We start from the raw sequence: 13279 nt of genomic DNA, 5'->3' as shown, positions 1-13279 counted from the left end.
CAACATGAGGAGAGTAAAGATGGAAAGCTCCTGAAGCTTGTTTCCATATAAATTATAAGTGTCTAAGTTATCATGCTTTTCATTGGAATTACAAGTTCGTGACTAACTGATAAAGTGAGTCGTACAAAACCTTTCTTTTTAGTAAACTTTGTGTACACAAACAATGTAGTCAATGCTCAAGTTCATGTGTAGAGGCCCTGGTGATACTTCGAGCACAGTTTTATGTTGTGTCGAGCCTTCTTAGTGTTTAAAAAATAATGAGTTTGATGCTTCATATAGTGCCCCTAGCACTCCCATTCAAAAGGCATTTTGACCGAAAACGAAAATACGGTCAATCTTAAAAGTGGCGTTTCCATATGCTTTTACACGAATGTTTGACTCGGGTAGATTAACAAAAAGAGCTTACAGGTTCAATTTTGCCGACAGTTACCCTTTAAGCCCTCAATTCTCCTCTGTTTTTTGTCTCTCGTCTAAATTACGTTCAAGTGTAGTGGGTTATCTTTGTTCTCATTAAAAGTAGCTTGTCATTGTTTATTGTGTGTCCCGCATATCTCTTTGTGGATATTTACTACATGCAGCTGAGAATGGCTAAGCTTAACTGGACGGTGCTAGCTGTCACAGAGGGGGTTGAGTTGATCTGGATGTGTCGGTTAGAACACCGAAGCCAGAGAAGGAATAAAGTTAAACAGATTTATTGGTACAAGCATATGCCGAGGGGGAGCCGAGATGTTGGTGGGTATAACCATTCACGCATAGGAGATGAGCATGAATGAATACTGGTGTAGAGTTGTATCGTCTTGTGCTTCATGTTCTTGAGGTGTGTCAGCATATATTTGTGTTTTTTTTCTCTGAACATTAACAACTTTAAACATTCAAAGTAACATAATCATGATCATATAATCGCTGTATGTCATGGAATCTGTTTTCTGCCAAAATAAAAGTCCCAGAGATTGGGAAAAAAGCACTATTGCGCAACCATAACTACATTATTAATGGGTCTTTCACACACGCACCCCTAACAATGAAAGTCAGTAAGATCCTGTGATGTTTTGGACCCCATTCACTTGCATAATTTAAACAAAACATCTTCAACACATCCTCATGTTCTTCTAGACTAAACCTGCATTAATTTCTTACTTCTCAGGAACAGAAAAGAAAGATGAGTAAATGATGACAGAATTTTCATTTGGGGCAAACTATCCTCTTACATTGCTAACATAAACTAAGAATGAACAGAAATATAGTCATTAAATTAACATTAACCAAGATTAATCAGCTGAAGAAAAATGTTATTTAATGATTACTAATGCCTTCACTCATGTTAACAAATATTATTGTTACCAAAATATATTAATGATCACAAATGCAGAGCTAATCTGGATTTAGACTTTCATCTGCTGTCTGAAATATTACTGTAGACCCTGAATCTGCAATGGTTTTGATGGGGCTCAAACACCCAAAGGCTACACTTACGCCAATCAATGTTAGAGAAGCACATCACGTGTGTGTGAATGTGTTTGTGTGTGCCGTATCCATCTGTGGCCGTGTCGATCATCTCGTTCTGTGAGAGGAGAAGAAGGCCAGCTCTGGTTTGTTACGGAGAACCGCTGGAAGAGGCGACGCCAGAAGACTAGCGCAGTGACACAAGGGTGATCCATCAGCTAACACACATTAAACACACATGCCAGACCCTCCCCCGCTTGTCTGATTGATACCCAACAGAGACATCAGGGTGACAAGGACTCGCCACTAATGCTGTTACTGTACATGTTCCCAAACCTAAACCGCCAGAGTCATGCATGTAAATGGGTTTACCAAAGACCCCTAGAGGCATGGCGGTCTCAGTGGTGTGTGTATATATATATATATATATATATATATATACACTACCAGTCAAAAGTGATTTCAAAAGTGGGGGGATTTACACAACTGTTTTCAACACTGAAAATAATAATAATAAATAATTATTGAGCATCAAATCATTATATTATAATTATTTCTAAGGGAGCATGTGACACTGAAGACTGGAGTAATGAAGCTGAAAATTCAGCATTGCATCAAAGGATTAAATTACATTTAATAATATTTTCAAATAGAAAACAGTTTTTTTAACTGTAATAATATTTTACAATATTGCTGGGGGGGGGGTGAGCAAAATCAGCCTTGGTGAGCAAAACATTTTAGCAGTATACTGTATGTGCATAACTTTTATAGCTGTGTGTGTGTGTGTGTGTGTGTGTGTGTGTGTGTGTGTGTGTGTGTGTGTGTGTGTGTGTGTGTGTGTGTGTGTGTGTATGTAATGTTTGATATACTCTACTCACATGTTTTCAATGTGTAAAGAAAATATGGAAAATAGTATTATTTGACATTAAAGAAATTAAATAAAAAATCTTCAATGGTATATAAAAAAAATATAAAATCAACATGTGTTTTAAATTAAATTTTAAAAGGATTTGTGCTTCTCTTTATTGTGGACACTCATTACCCAACAAATAAATTAAATTTTAAAGTGATGGACATAAATGTCTCCCAGAAACTGCAGGACATTTCTTGTCATTTAGCAGAGGCTTTTAGTCCGAAGCCATTTACAGCACACTTCAGAACGCTTCTCCTGGAGCAACCTCACTTTTAAGTGCCCCGCTCAAGGGTACGGCGATGACGGCGTTCTCTTACTAACTCTCAGTCAACGTGCCTAACGCAGATTAAAGCTGCTACATTTGAACTTACCAGCCCAAAGCCTCAAAAACCAGCAGCCAACAACCCCATCCCAATGGAAACGATCCTGCCGACGACAGGACATCTGAGCTGAAATGCTCTCTTGTCAACCCCGGCTTTGACTGACGCATCAATCAAACGATCACACTGTAGACTTCCAGCCTGACCACGGGGTTTATCGTCTCAGCGCGCCCTGAAAACATTATGATGCAGGCTTTGTCCCCGTCTCCAGACTGCGCTGGTCATGCGGTGTGACACATCTCGTCATGTCCAGCTGACGTCGGCCTTTGGAGGTTTGCTGTGTGAAGGGACACGCTGTCACGCCATGAAATATCGGCACTGACGTCCAACAACAGAGATCTGCTGACACCTGAATGTGCCCAAAACTGTTACCCAGCATGCACTGGGAGGGAGATAACCCTGTCACTATAGTATAGGGGGTGAATCCATTCAGTCCCTCGATTGCTTGTTCAAAGGCATGGATGTGTTTTATTCTGTAAGATCTGGGCATTGCGATTTCGCCCTGATTTCTGTGAAAAGGTCACACGGATAACATGTGGGACTCAAAGTACTGGAATATAAAAGATCATTTAAAGTGTTAAATGAGAAAAGCATCAAATAGACATTGCAAAATGCAACAACAAAACAATGCTTTAGAAAGAAAGTTGTATTTGATTCGACAGAATTTATACACATAAAAATTTAGGCGGTCATGATATTTTTTCAGAGGCTGCATCTGAATTGGTATTTATTATTTATAGACCGTTTATTGCATTTCTATTGCAATTACAATTGTATTAAAAATGCTATGTTATTTTAGCCTGGGAAAACCCAGACCATTCTCAGTTGTAACTGAGTAAGGGTCTGGCAAAGCTCCATAGACAATTCATTTCCACAGGGGCGTCACCAACGGACGTCGGATAGATCTAAAACCAATCAGAGCGATGAATGGCATGACGTATGCAGAGCGACGGAGAAACATCTCGAGACTCTCAGCAATTCTCTGTTTGTGTTAACGAAAATTACCATTTTAAATCGCTTGAAACAGACGCGATAGCTGATTCGAACGAGCGATGTTGTGATGTTCCACGGCGGCATCCATCTTTGTAATGTACAAAATCTGCGTCACCGTCTCTGCTCTGTCGTCATCGTGTAAAGCCCGCCCCAACGTTTCTGATTGGTGCCGCGATTTCGACGGATTGGAAATGGGTTTCAATGGGCTCTTTGCCAGACCCACTTGCAGAGCAAATCTAAATTTGCCGGAAGTGGTCTGGGTTTTCCCAGGCTAATGTTATTTGGGTTTAAATGGGCATTAAAGGGTTAATTCAACCAAAAATTACAACTCTGTCATCATTTACTCGCCCTCGTTCAAACCCGTCTGACTTTCTTTTGTCTGTGGAACATAAAAAAAGGGTAAATGTGTACTTTTATTCAGCAATGAATGCGTTAAATTGATCAAAAGTGACAGTAGAGACATTTAAAATGTTACAAAATATTTCTATTTCAAATAAATGCTGTTTTACTTTCTAGTCATCCTGTTATAAGAAATGTTTTTTGAGCACCAAATCAGTTTATTAAAATAAATTTTGATGGATCAATTGTTTGCTCAAATTATATATTTTCTTGTATAGCCATTTTTCTTTCTGTTTCTGTAAAAAGGCCACACAACAGCCATGACTTAAAGCACTGGAATATGGATTCATATCTAATATGAATAGTATTACTTAAAATATTTTGCCTGGGAAGCCTAATATGTCTATGTTCAACCAACTATCATCATTTAGTTACAGTTTAGTCATCAGTTTTTGTGCACAAATGCTGTTTTAAAGTACCAAATGCACATGATTTAAAATTGTCCTACTTTACCATCTCTCTCTCTCTCTCTCTCTCTCTCTCTCTCTCTCTCTCTCAGAGAGATCAGAGAGGCACATATTAATGCAAAGGTCTGTTATTCAGCGTTAAGCTGATTTCTGTTCCATAGAGCGGCACATGCCAGGCATTCTTTGTAATCATAACTCTCAAGGGCACTAATACTTATCACCAACATGTCTTTAAGCCTCAAGAATGAAGAGTGCAGAGCTACTAATTCAAAAATATCACCTGACATGACAGATAAGGCGCCACAGACACTCGGGCTTCAGAGACTATAGCTCCCAAAATAGTGAATGCTATCACAGCTTATTTTGGGGGAGATTTAAAGTAAAATGAGAACACAGAGAGAGGATGAATCTTTCAAATATAGGATCATTTGAACTCTTTGACATTGGAAGATTTCCAGACAGTAACATAGAGTTGGCCCGGATCCGGCCCACATCTGGGCCTTGTGGAATCCACATGGGAATATGTTGCCGTCTGAGTCAAAGGTCAAATGGTTTAAAGTTTGGGGTGAGATTTTTTAATGTTCATGAAATATGTCTCTAATGCTTCCCAAGGCTGCAATTAATTGATCAAATATACAGTAAAAACAGTAATATTGTCAAATTTTATTACAATTTAAAACAACTGTTTCTATTTTGAATATGTTTTAAATGTAATTCATTCCTGTGATGCAAAGCTGATTTTCACCATCATTACTCCAGGTTTCAGTGTCACATGATCCTGTAGAAATAATTTTAATATGCTGATTTGCCGCTCAAGAAACATTTGTTATTGTTTATCAATGTTGAAAACAGTTATATTTTTATGGAAGCTTAGCTATATTATGAATAGAAAGTTCTGCTATACAGTGGACAGTCTATTTCATCTTTATGACCTTTTATAGTCATGAAAATAAGGGGTATAAAGATTTATATTTTTTATTAATTTTGGATATTCTTATTTGTCAATGACCTATGTTTGTGCTTGTGTGTGTTTGCGTGTCTATACAGGAATTATTCTTACTATACATCTTATTATAATCATGTTATCTCGCCAGTCGTCGTGTTTCTCATATGTCGCAGCTAAACTAAAGTGATGTTCAAAGACAAAGCTGTCCTTCTATATATCCACCCTGAGCAGATTTAGCTCTGCCAAAATGTTTGCTCCACTTTCATGTCTTCTGTTTTTTTTCCTCGCTGCCTCTCTGGTGAGCCCATTAGGAGTATTTGGGTTGTGATTGTATATTTAAAGCAGAGTGCATTATTCAGGCTTGGTTTTTTAATCATCCCAGGTTCAGAGTCATGGTGGATTATGAGATTTGTGGCCTCTTCCCTCTCTCCCCATTGTTGTCAGGTGAAGTAGGCCAACAACCGCCATGTAGCCTCACATCAACTCAACTACCCAGAATGCTCTGCTAGAAAAACAAAACAGAGGGGAAATGTAGCAGGGGGAAATGAGTCTATGGGAATGAAAAGATATAGCTTACTGCTAACTGTATACTGTGCAGTATACAATGTATAGGGTGTACGTTTTTTTTTAATAAAAGCACACGATGCAACAATATGAGGGGCTGTTTACACGTCACCATTTTCAACTAACATTAACCTTTTATGCGTTTTGGCCGTTCGTTTACACGACAACTGGGTTTTGGGTGCCTGAAAACGCAAACTTTTGAAAACGGGTTTCAAAGTGAAAGTTTTTGAAAACGGTATCCATGTAAACAACAAAAAAGCAAATCTCTGAAGGACGATGATGTCATACACATGCGTATTACGTGTTCAGTCTATAGTGTTTCATCGCCATCTAATGGCCTGGCAGCAGAATATAACGTTTTTACTCATTTTCACGGATCCGTGTGTATGGGGATCATTTTGACAATGGTGTCTTCTATAAGCGGAAAACTCAAAGGAAAAAATAGCGTTGTCGTGTAAACGTACCCTAAATTTCAAACAGTAAAAAAAATGTTTAATTTTCTCATAATATACATTTGCACATCACCAGATTTTCAATGATTCTCAAACGACTCGCCAAATGAATCAATCTCTCTAAATCCCTCCTTTCCGCAAGCTACTCTGCTCTGATTGGCCAGACAGCTCAGTCTGCTGTGATTGGTTTACGGCGTACAGCACGTGTCGAAAAACAAAAACTCCATAACAACGACAGCTCTGCGTGTCCTGAGGCTTCCTACACCGTAAACTAAACACAGTAACAAACAATGACGTCGATTTTACCATATCAATGCGAGCGCGAGTTCGATGATGAAACACTAGAAGAACTAGTTATTCAACCCGAACCTCCATCGCAAGGACGACTCGAGCAGGACGTTTCAGTGATTCACTACTCTAGGTAATGTTACATTATGATATGTTGCAATTCCTCACCATCAACATTAACAAACATGTCCATCAACCGATTATTTTACTTGTACTAATTTATTTACAGAGTATGTTTCTAATATATTGCGGTGAACACGTGGAAACTGTATCAATAACAGTGCATGTATGCAATGTATACATTAGCCGAGCTCTAGCGTGAATGACTGATGTAAGTTAACATAAACATTGGTAAAACAAATCTTGCTCCATGCTTAATCTTTCCTCAAAGTAGTGAGAACGACAGACAATCTGCATTAATAGACTGAGTTTTATGTAATAGTGGCCCACAGCTGATTAGCAGAAGTATTTCAGTTAGACAGTGATAACATGAGTTAGCCAGTTAGCAGGAGACCTACACAATGTAAAACTCAAAAAAAGTATTTTGAACACAGTCTTTCAAGAGCAAGCGGTTTGCGGATCCTGCAATGAACTCGGAGATTTGAGAAGTAGTCGTCAGTAAAATAAAGGTAACAGGACAAGTTTAGGATTATACTGCTGTAGTATCATGGTAAAGATTCATTTTAACCACAGATTCTTCAGAAGCTCGTCCTTGGGCAGTGAAAAAAAAACCTTTACCGTCACATTGTAGAGCACAGCGTCTCCTCGACATGATGCTGTCCAGTATCCAGGAATCAGCTGACGGTTTGAGGTTTAAGTTTCCCTGGTGTCTGCGTGCGCAATAAGTGGGCGGGCTAATGTTTTCGTCTTGACGTCACAATGAAAGGGCTTATGACTCGTTTCAAAAACAATTAATTTCATTGACTCAGAGTCAACTCTTACTTTTGAAAAACAATAACTTTATATACGGTGCACTTTCAGATTTAAAACTTTGCAGGATGTTTTCTTTCACTTAGAGCTATATTACAAACTACATGAAAGGTCATTTTAAAATATTCATAATAGGTGCCCTTTAATACTTAACTCTAAAAAATGCTGGGTTGTTTCAACCCAATTTTGGGTAAAATATGGACAAACCCAAATGTTGGGTTACATAAAAATGTAATGTAAAAATTTAACCCAATGGCTGGGTTTGTCCATATTTTACCCAATATTGGGTTGAAACAACCCAGCAAATGAATGCATGAAAAAGTACACTAATGCATAAAGGCGGTCAAAAATGCCTGTATTGGACTTTTCTTCACAAAAATTACCAAGAAATATGAAAAGCATAGTGATGGGTGTAAGAAACAAGTTTTTTAAGGAATTCATGGAAGATCAAACAAATAAATGTTTTTAACTGATAAAATATATATTTTTTAATACACGTCAAGTTTACTTCACCTATAATGTAAAAATGCTATATTTCAATTATGTGATTTTAATGTGTATGATTTTGTGTATAATGTGATTTTAACATTAATGTGAGATATTAAATATGAGTCTATTGTTTGCTTTTTTTGTGTGTATTGCATTTGATCGTTTGGACCCTTTCAATATTAACGTTTGGATAATATATGTTTTGCATGATTCTCTGAAAGCTCAACTCAGGGAAACACCGGAAGCGAGTCATCTGCTCCAGCCAGGAATTCGTTCTCATCATGTAGATCAAGGCCGCAGATGCTGGTTGCCATGGATATCTCTTTTGAATAGAGCTGAGTTTGAAAAGCAGTTCTGCTTTGCTCCACATTCATGTGAACGTGAGCTTTTTATCGTTTAAATCGAGTCTTTCTAAAAAAATTAGTAAGTTATGCAAGGTTTCTTGCACTAAAAACGGCCAATTTTGGTCCACATGATAGTTTTCCACCTTGTCACTGACCGTTATCGAATTAATCTGCCTGTTTTCTGTTTTTAAAGAGGACCTATTATGCCTATTAAGTATTTATTTTGTTTTTCGGGGGCTATATATTTGGCTGCTATAATGTTCAAAACACATTATTTTTCACATAATTTGCATTGTTGCAGCACCTCTCTTCTCTGTCTGCTTAATTCCTGTCTCTTGAAGCCCCTCTTGTGAGAAATAGTACTTGGGTTGGTAACAAGCTTTCTCGTTGGTCATTTTGTATGCGTATGTTCGCATGAGGAAGTGTTCAGTAAACAGAGTCTGAGTGAGCTTCTCAATACTGAAGTCGATGCTTCCTCGTTTCCTCGCTCCTCCGTCCTCCAGCCCGATTGAACTCAGCCATATTGAAGGACATCTCAATGGTCTAATTGCACTGTGAGGAGTCGAGGAACGAGGAGTGAGGAAGTCATGAGCGAGGATGCACAGGTCTATCCTTCCCTCACATCCGAAGTAGAGCTAAGATGCGAGGAAAGAAAACGAGGATGCACAAATAAGAAATGAGAAGCACCCAGAAAAGACATGCAAGTCTAGCGAGGTTAAAAAACTCAATGTGCCCTGATTGGTCGGCTAGACCAGTGTGTTGTGATTGGTTAAACATTTCAACCATGTTTCGGAAATGTCACGCCCTTACCATAACCGCTAGATTTAACACAATACTAACGCCTCAACCAGGTCTACTCATTTTGTCATGTGTCATTGAATGTGTCATTATCGATGAAGGAGTTTCAGAGTGGTATGTTTGATTTTCTTATAGACGTGATCATCCACCATTTAATCAATAATAATAAAAAAGTAATTCAAACAGTAATCGATCACAAAATCATGGATAATTTTCCTAAAGGGTGGTGAAAACAGTCTTCCAAAAGCAAGAGGTTACAAAAGCTATAATCACTACATCAATACTGTAATGTTAGTTAGCAGGCTGGCGGAGACAAAGCTTTGCCCTTGGTTTACAGCAACTACATAAAGCTTATAATTGGAACTACAAGAAAAAGACATATACTTACAAATTGACCCTTCGCAGGGAGCTTGATTGACAGGTGATCTGACCAATCATACTTCACCATCCACCATTTTGTCCAACAAAGCAGTCAGGAGAGTTAGTAGATTAACATGGGAGGATTTGAACTTGAAAAACGGAGAGTACTGACGTCTTTCCGCGTTTTTTCTCATTTCAGCTAATTATAGCTCGTTGTCTTTTAATGTGACCACGCCCACGGAGAGCACGCCTTATTCAAACGCAAATGATCTGAGGCAATACATGCAAACCGGCCACATCAGCTCGATAAAACACATCAAGTTTAATCAGATGAATGTACTGTGTCATCTTGCAAGGCTGTGAGGAGGAATAATCCTGGGAAACTTACCTCAGAAGTGCTGGTTTCACTTTGATGAGCAATGGATCCAGTTGAGGATTAGTAGTAAGTTTTTTTATTCTTATATGCTTTGTTCTAATCGCGATATGGAACAGTGTCTGTAAATCGCAAAAAGACTGTTTAAATATGAATCGCGTTTCTGTGTGTGATGAATGAACTGTTGCTACTAGTTTTGGATAGACTTTAAAGTTTTTACTGTAAAAAAGACATCAAATAAGCTTTTTTTAGGCAGTTTCTGCTCATATGTTATGTTTTGTCAAAAATAAACTCATAAACTATAGATGTTATAGTGTTTGTTCCAATGTAGTCTCAGCCTCAGACGTCACGCCCACGGAACGTTGGCTAAACGTCTGAATCATATGCCTTTAACTGGAAACACTTCAGGAATGTCGAAGTCGTCATCTGATTGGTTGAATTTTATCGGATTTCCGGGGGGCGCGAGTGTCGCGTTTATTTTCGGTCCGCCGGGAAACAAAGCGCAGACGTGTGATTGCGGAAGAAAAACTGTTGTGTTTACATGAGTGACAATGAGCATTTATCAAGATCAGCTAAACGTAGGATTTTCAAAAGTATGCGAGGTTCACCGCATAGACTCTTTAAGAGATGTCCAGGAGTTTTGTTTGAGGCACTTATTGGAGACTTGTTGCACGCCGGTCTGTTGTTGAGGGGACATTTCCACGCCCCGAAACGTGAGGCTGAACGAAACTAACTGTAATTGGTTGTTTGACATGTCGGTCAAACGGCCTTATGGGCGGGCCTTGGCCAAAGAAAGCTGCTATGAATTCCAGACCTTCAGCCGTCAGTCTGAAGGTCTGGCTACGCGAGACTAGTTCCAATGTAACGTTAGGCTATATCAAACTAATGAATCCTTAACTTTGAAATGAATGATACTTAAAAAAAAGAAAGATTACACTTGAAATATTGTTAAACTTGTAATTGTTGTTGATTTACATGTGAACACTTTTTAATAAAATAGCAAAAAATATATTTACAAGGTAGATGTTTAATAATCTTTATATGTCAATATAAGCCTTCTCATTAAATTATTTATTATTGTTTTTTTTATTAGTGACACATTTTGGGCAGAGGATGTATTCCAAAACTTTCTGAAAATACAGTATGAGAATTAACTGCACAATTACTAGAAATGTTTACCTTTTATACAATTTGCATGTATAAAAAATTGTGAGAAAAAAAAAAAACCGTTTCCAAATTACTGAATTAGAATATTTAGAATATTAGAATAAATCCCTTTGGAGTGACTGTGCTGTGTAACTTTTCAGACATTTTACATGCTATAAACAACAACATTATACACTAAACAAAGTTGAAAATGTAAAAGAGCATTACAGGACCCCTAAAGGACCTTCATGATTCGCTAACCTCTTTACCGCTTTGCAATTAAAATTATTCACAGTTTGTTCATTTTTCTAAGAGATTTAGACATTTCTGTCAGGCATTATTATTATAATAAGTGAGACAGGACATAAAAAGCTGAATAATAGCAACAGTTCCGAAGGTGAGATAAAAGTCACACAGGCAGGATTTCAGAGGCATCCGGTAAGCACAATGACTCCTAGTTCTGGCTTAAACACACACACACACACAAATCCTGCTGACTTGCTGCTAGCCGATACCTCCGCCCAGTCAGGTGATCAACAATGCAAAGGTGTCTGAACTGACTCTTCTTCACTATAATACACTGAGTGATCTCTGACATACAGACACACACCTTATATGGGTGTTTCATGAATGAACTAAAGGCACTATTAGTTTTTATGTAAACTGACCAAACTACCTATAGGTCTCTCATATATGCATTACCGTTTAACAGTTTGGGGTCTGTAAGTTTGAGTCTTAGGCTCACCAAGACTGCGTTAATTTGATAAAAAATATGATTACATTTTAAAATAACTGTTTTCTATTTAATATTTAAACGTGAGTTTGAAATACTATGGCAATGACATTTTTTTTATTCGAAAAAGGACAGAATTCTCTTGTGACGTTTATCCACTGCTGTACTTTGTTAGCTGACAAATGAAATGTCGTAAACTAGCGAGAGTGTGAAGAGTGTTTTATTTTCAAAAAGCCCACAGGGCACAACATCGGCCATACATACATGCAATCGTTCATGCACTAATGCACTCCAGGAATGTTATTTAAGCCACTGGACCATTTTAACAGAGATTAGGTTGGTATCCACGTCCTTTACTGGAATTTTACTGGAATTTTAAACTACACTCAGGATTGAACAGATGTACAGCTCGGGCCACAGTTAAAGCAGGTTTAATGCATAAAATATGATACAAAGGGTCAATGAAAACATAAATCAGACCGCGGTGCGTCCGTGTGCGGCACAGAGCATGGCATGAGATTTAGACTAATATGTACTGGATTACTGGCTTCTAAAAATAGACTGGGAGGAAGTACAATACACTCTGACATATGATGGAGTTCAGAGTGTGTGTGAGTGTGTGTTTTATGCACTGCACTGGTGCTTTGTTAGCCAGATGTTTGCTCTCTGCACAAGGCAGATATCCAATAGTAGCTTTAATGACAGTAATGACAGCAAGATCGACACTCCCTTTATTACAGAACCATTACATTTAGTCACACATGCTATAATCCAAGCATCAGCTCCCTTCACATTAATAAATACTGACCAGTTAGATACACAGAGGAGCGTATCAAGAAACGGAGAACATGCTTTCAGAGGGATGAGTAATCCTGATTGACTGCAACTGTATCATGTATTAATTCTAATTTTAGTTGCAAACCTCCATGTATAAATGGAGGCTTTAGTCACATGTTCGGATGCTTATGTTTGACGTCAAAATTGTAATTGTGGATGGGATAGTACATGCATGACAGGAAACATTGCAGAGAAATGTTGCAAGCCAGATTCAAGCTTAAGTTGCTTACATGAGCACCACAACTCAGATGTTGTGAAGTATGTTTACTAAATAATTATTAAATCACTTTTATTTTCTTCACTTTAATGTATTTTGAAATGTAATTTAAAAGCTGAATTTTCAGCATTATTACTCCAGAATTCAGTGTCACATGATCCTTCAGGCATACTTCTAATTATGCTGGTGCAAAAGAATTATTATCAATGTTGAAAACAATTGTGCTGCTTAATATTTTTGTAAAAACCGTAATAAATATTTTTTTCA

This window comes from Phoxinus phoxinus (genome assembly GCF_949152265.1).
Source record: "Phoxinus phoxinus genome assembly, chromosome: 16".
Classification (NCBI taxonomy): Eukaryota; Metazoa; Chordata; class Actinopteri; order Cypriniformes; family Leuciscidae; genus Phoxinus; species Phoxinus phoxinus.
Note: the sequence above shows the minus strand (reverse complement) of the source record.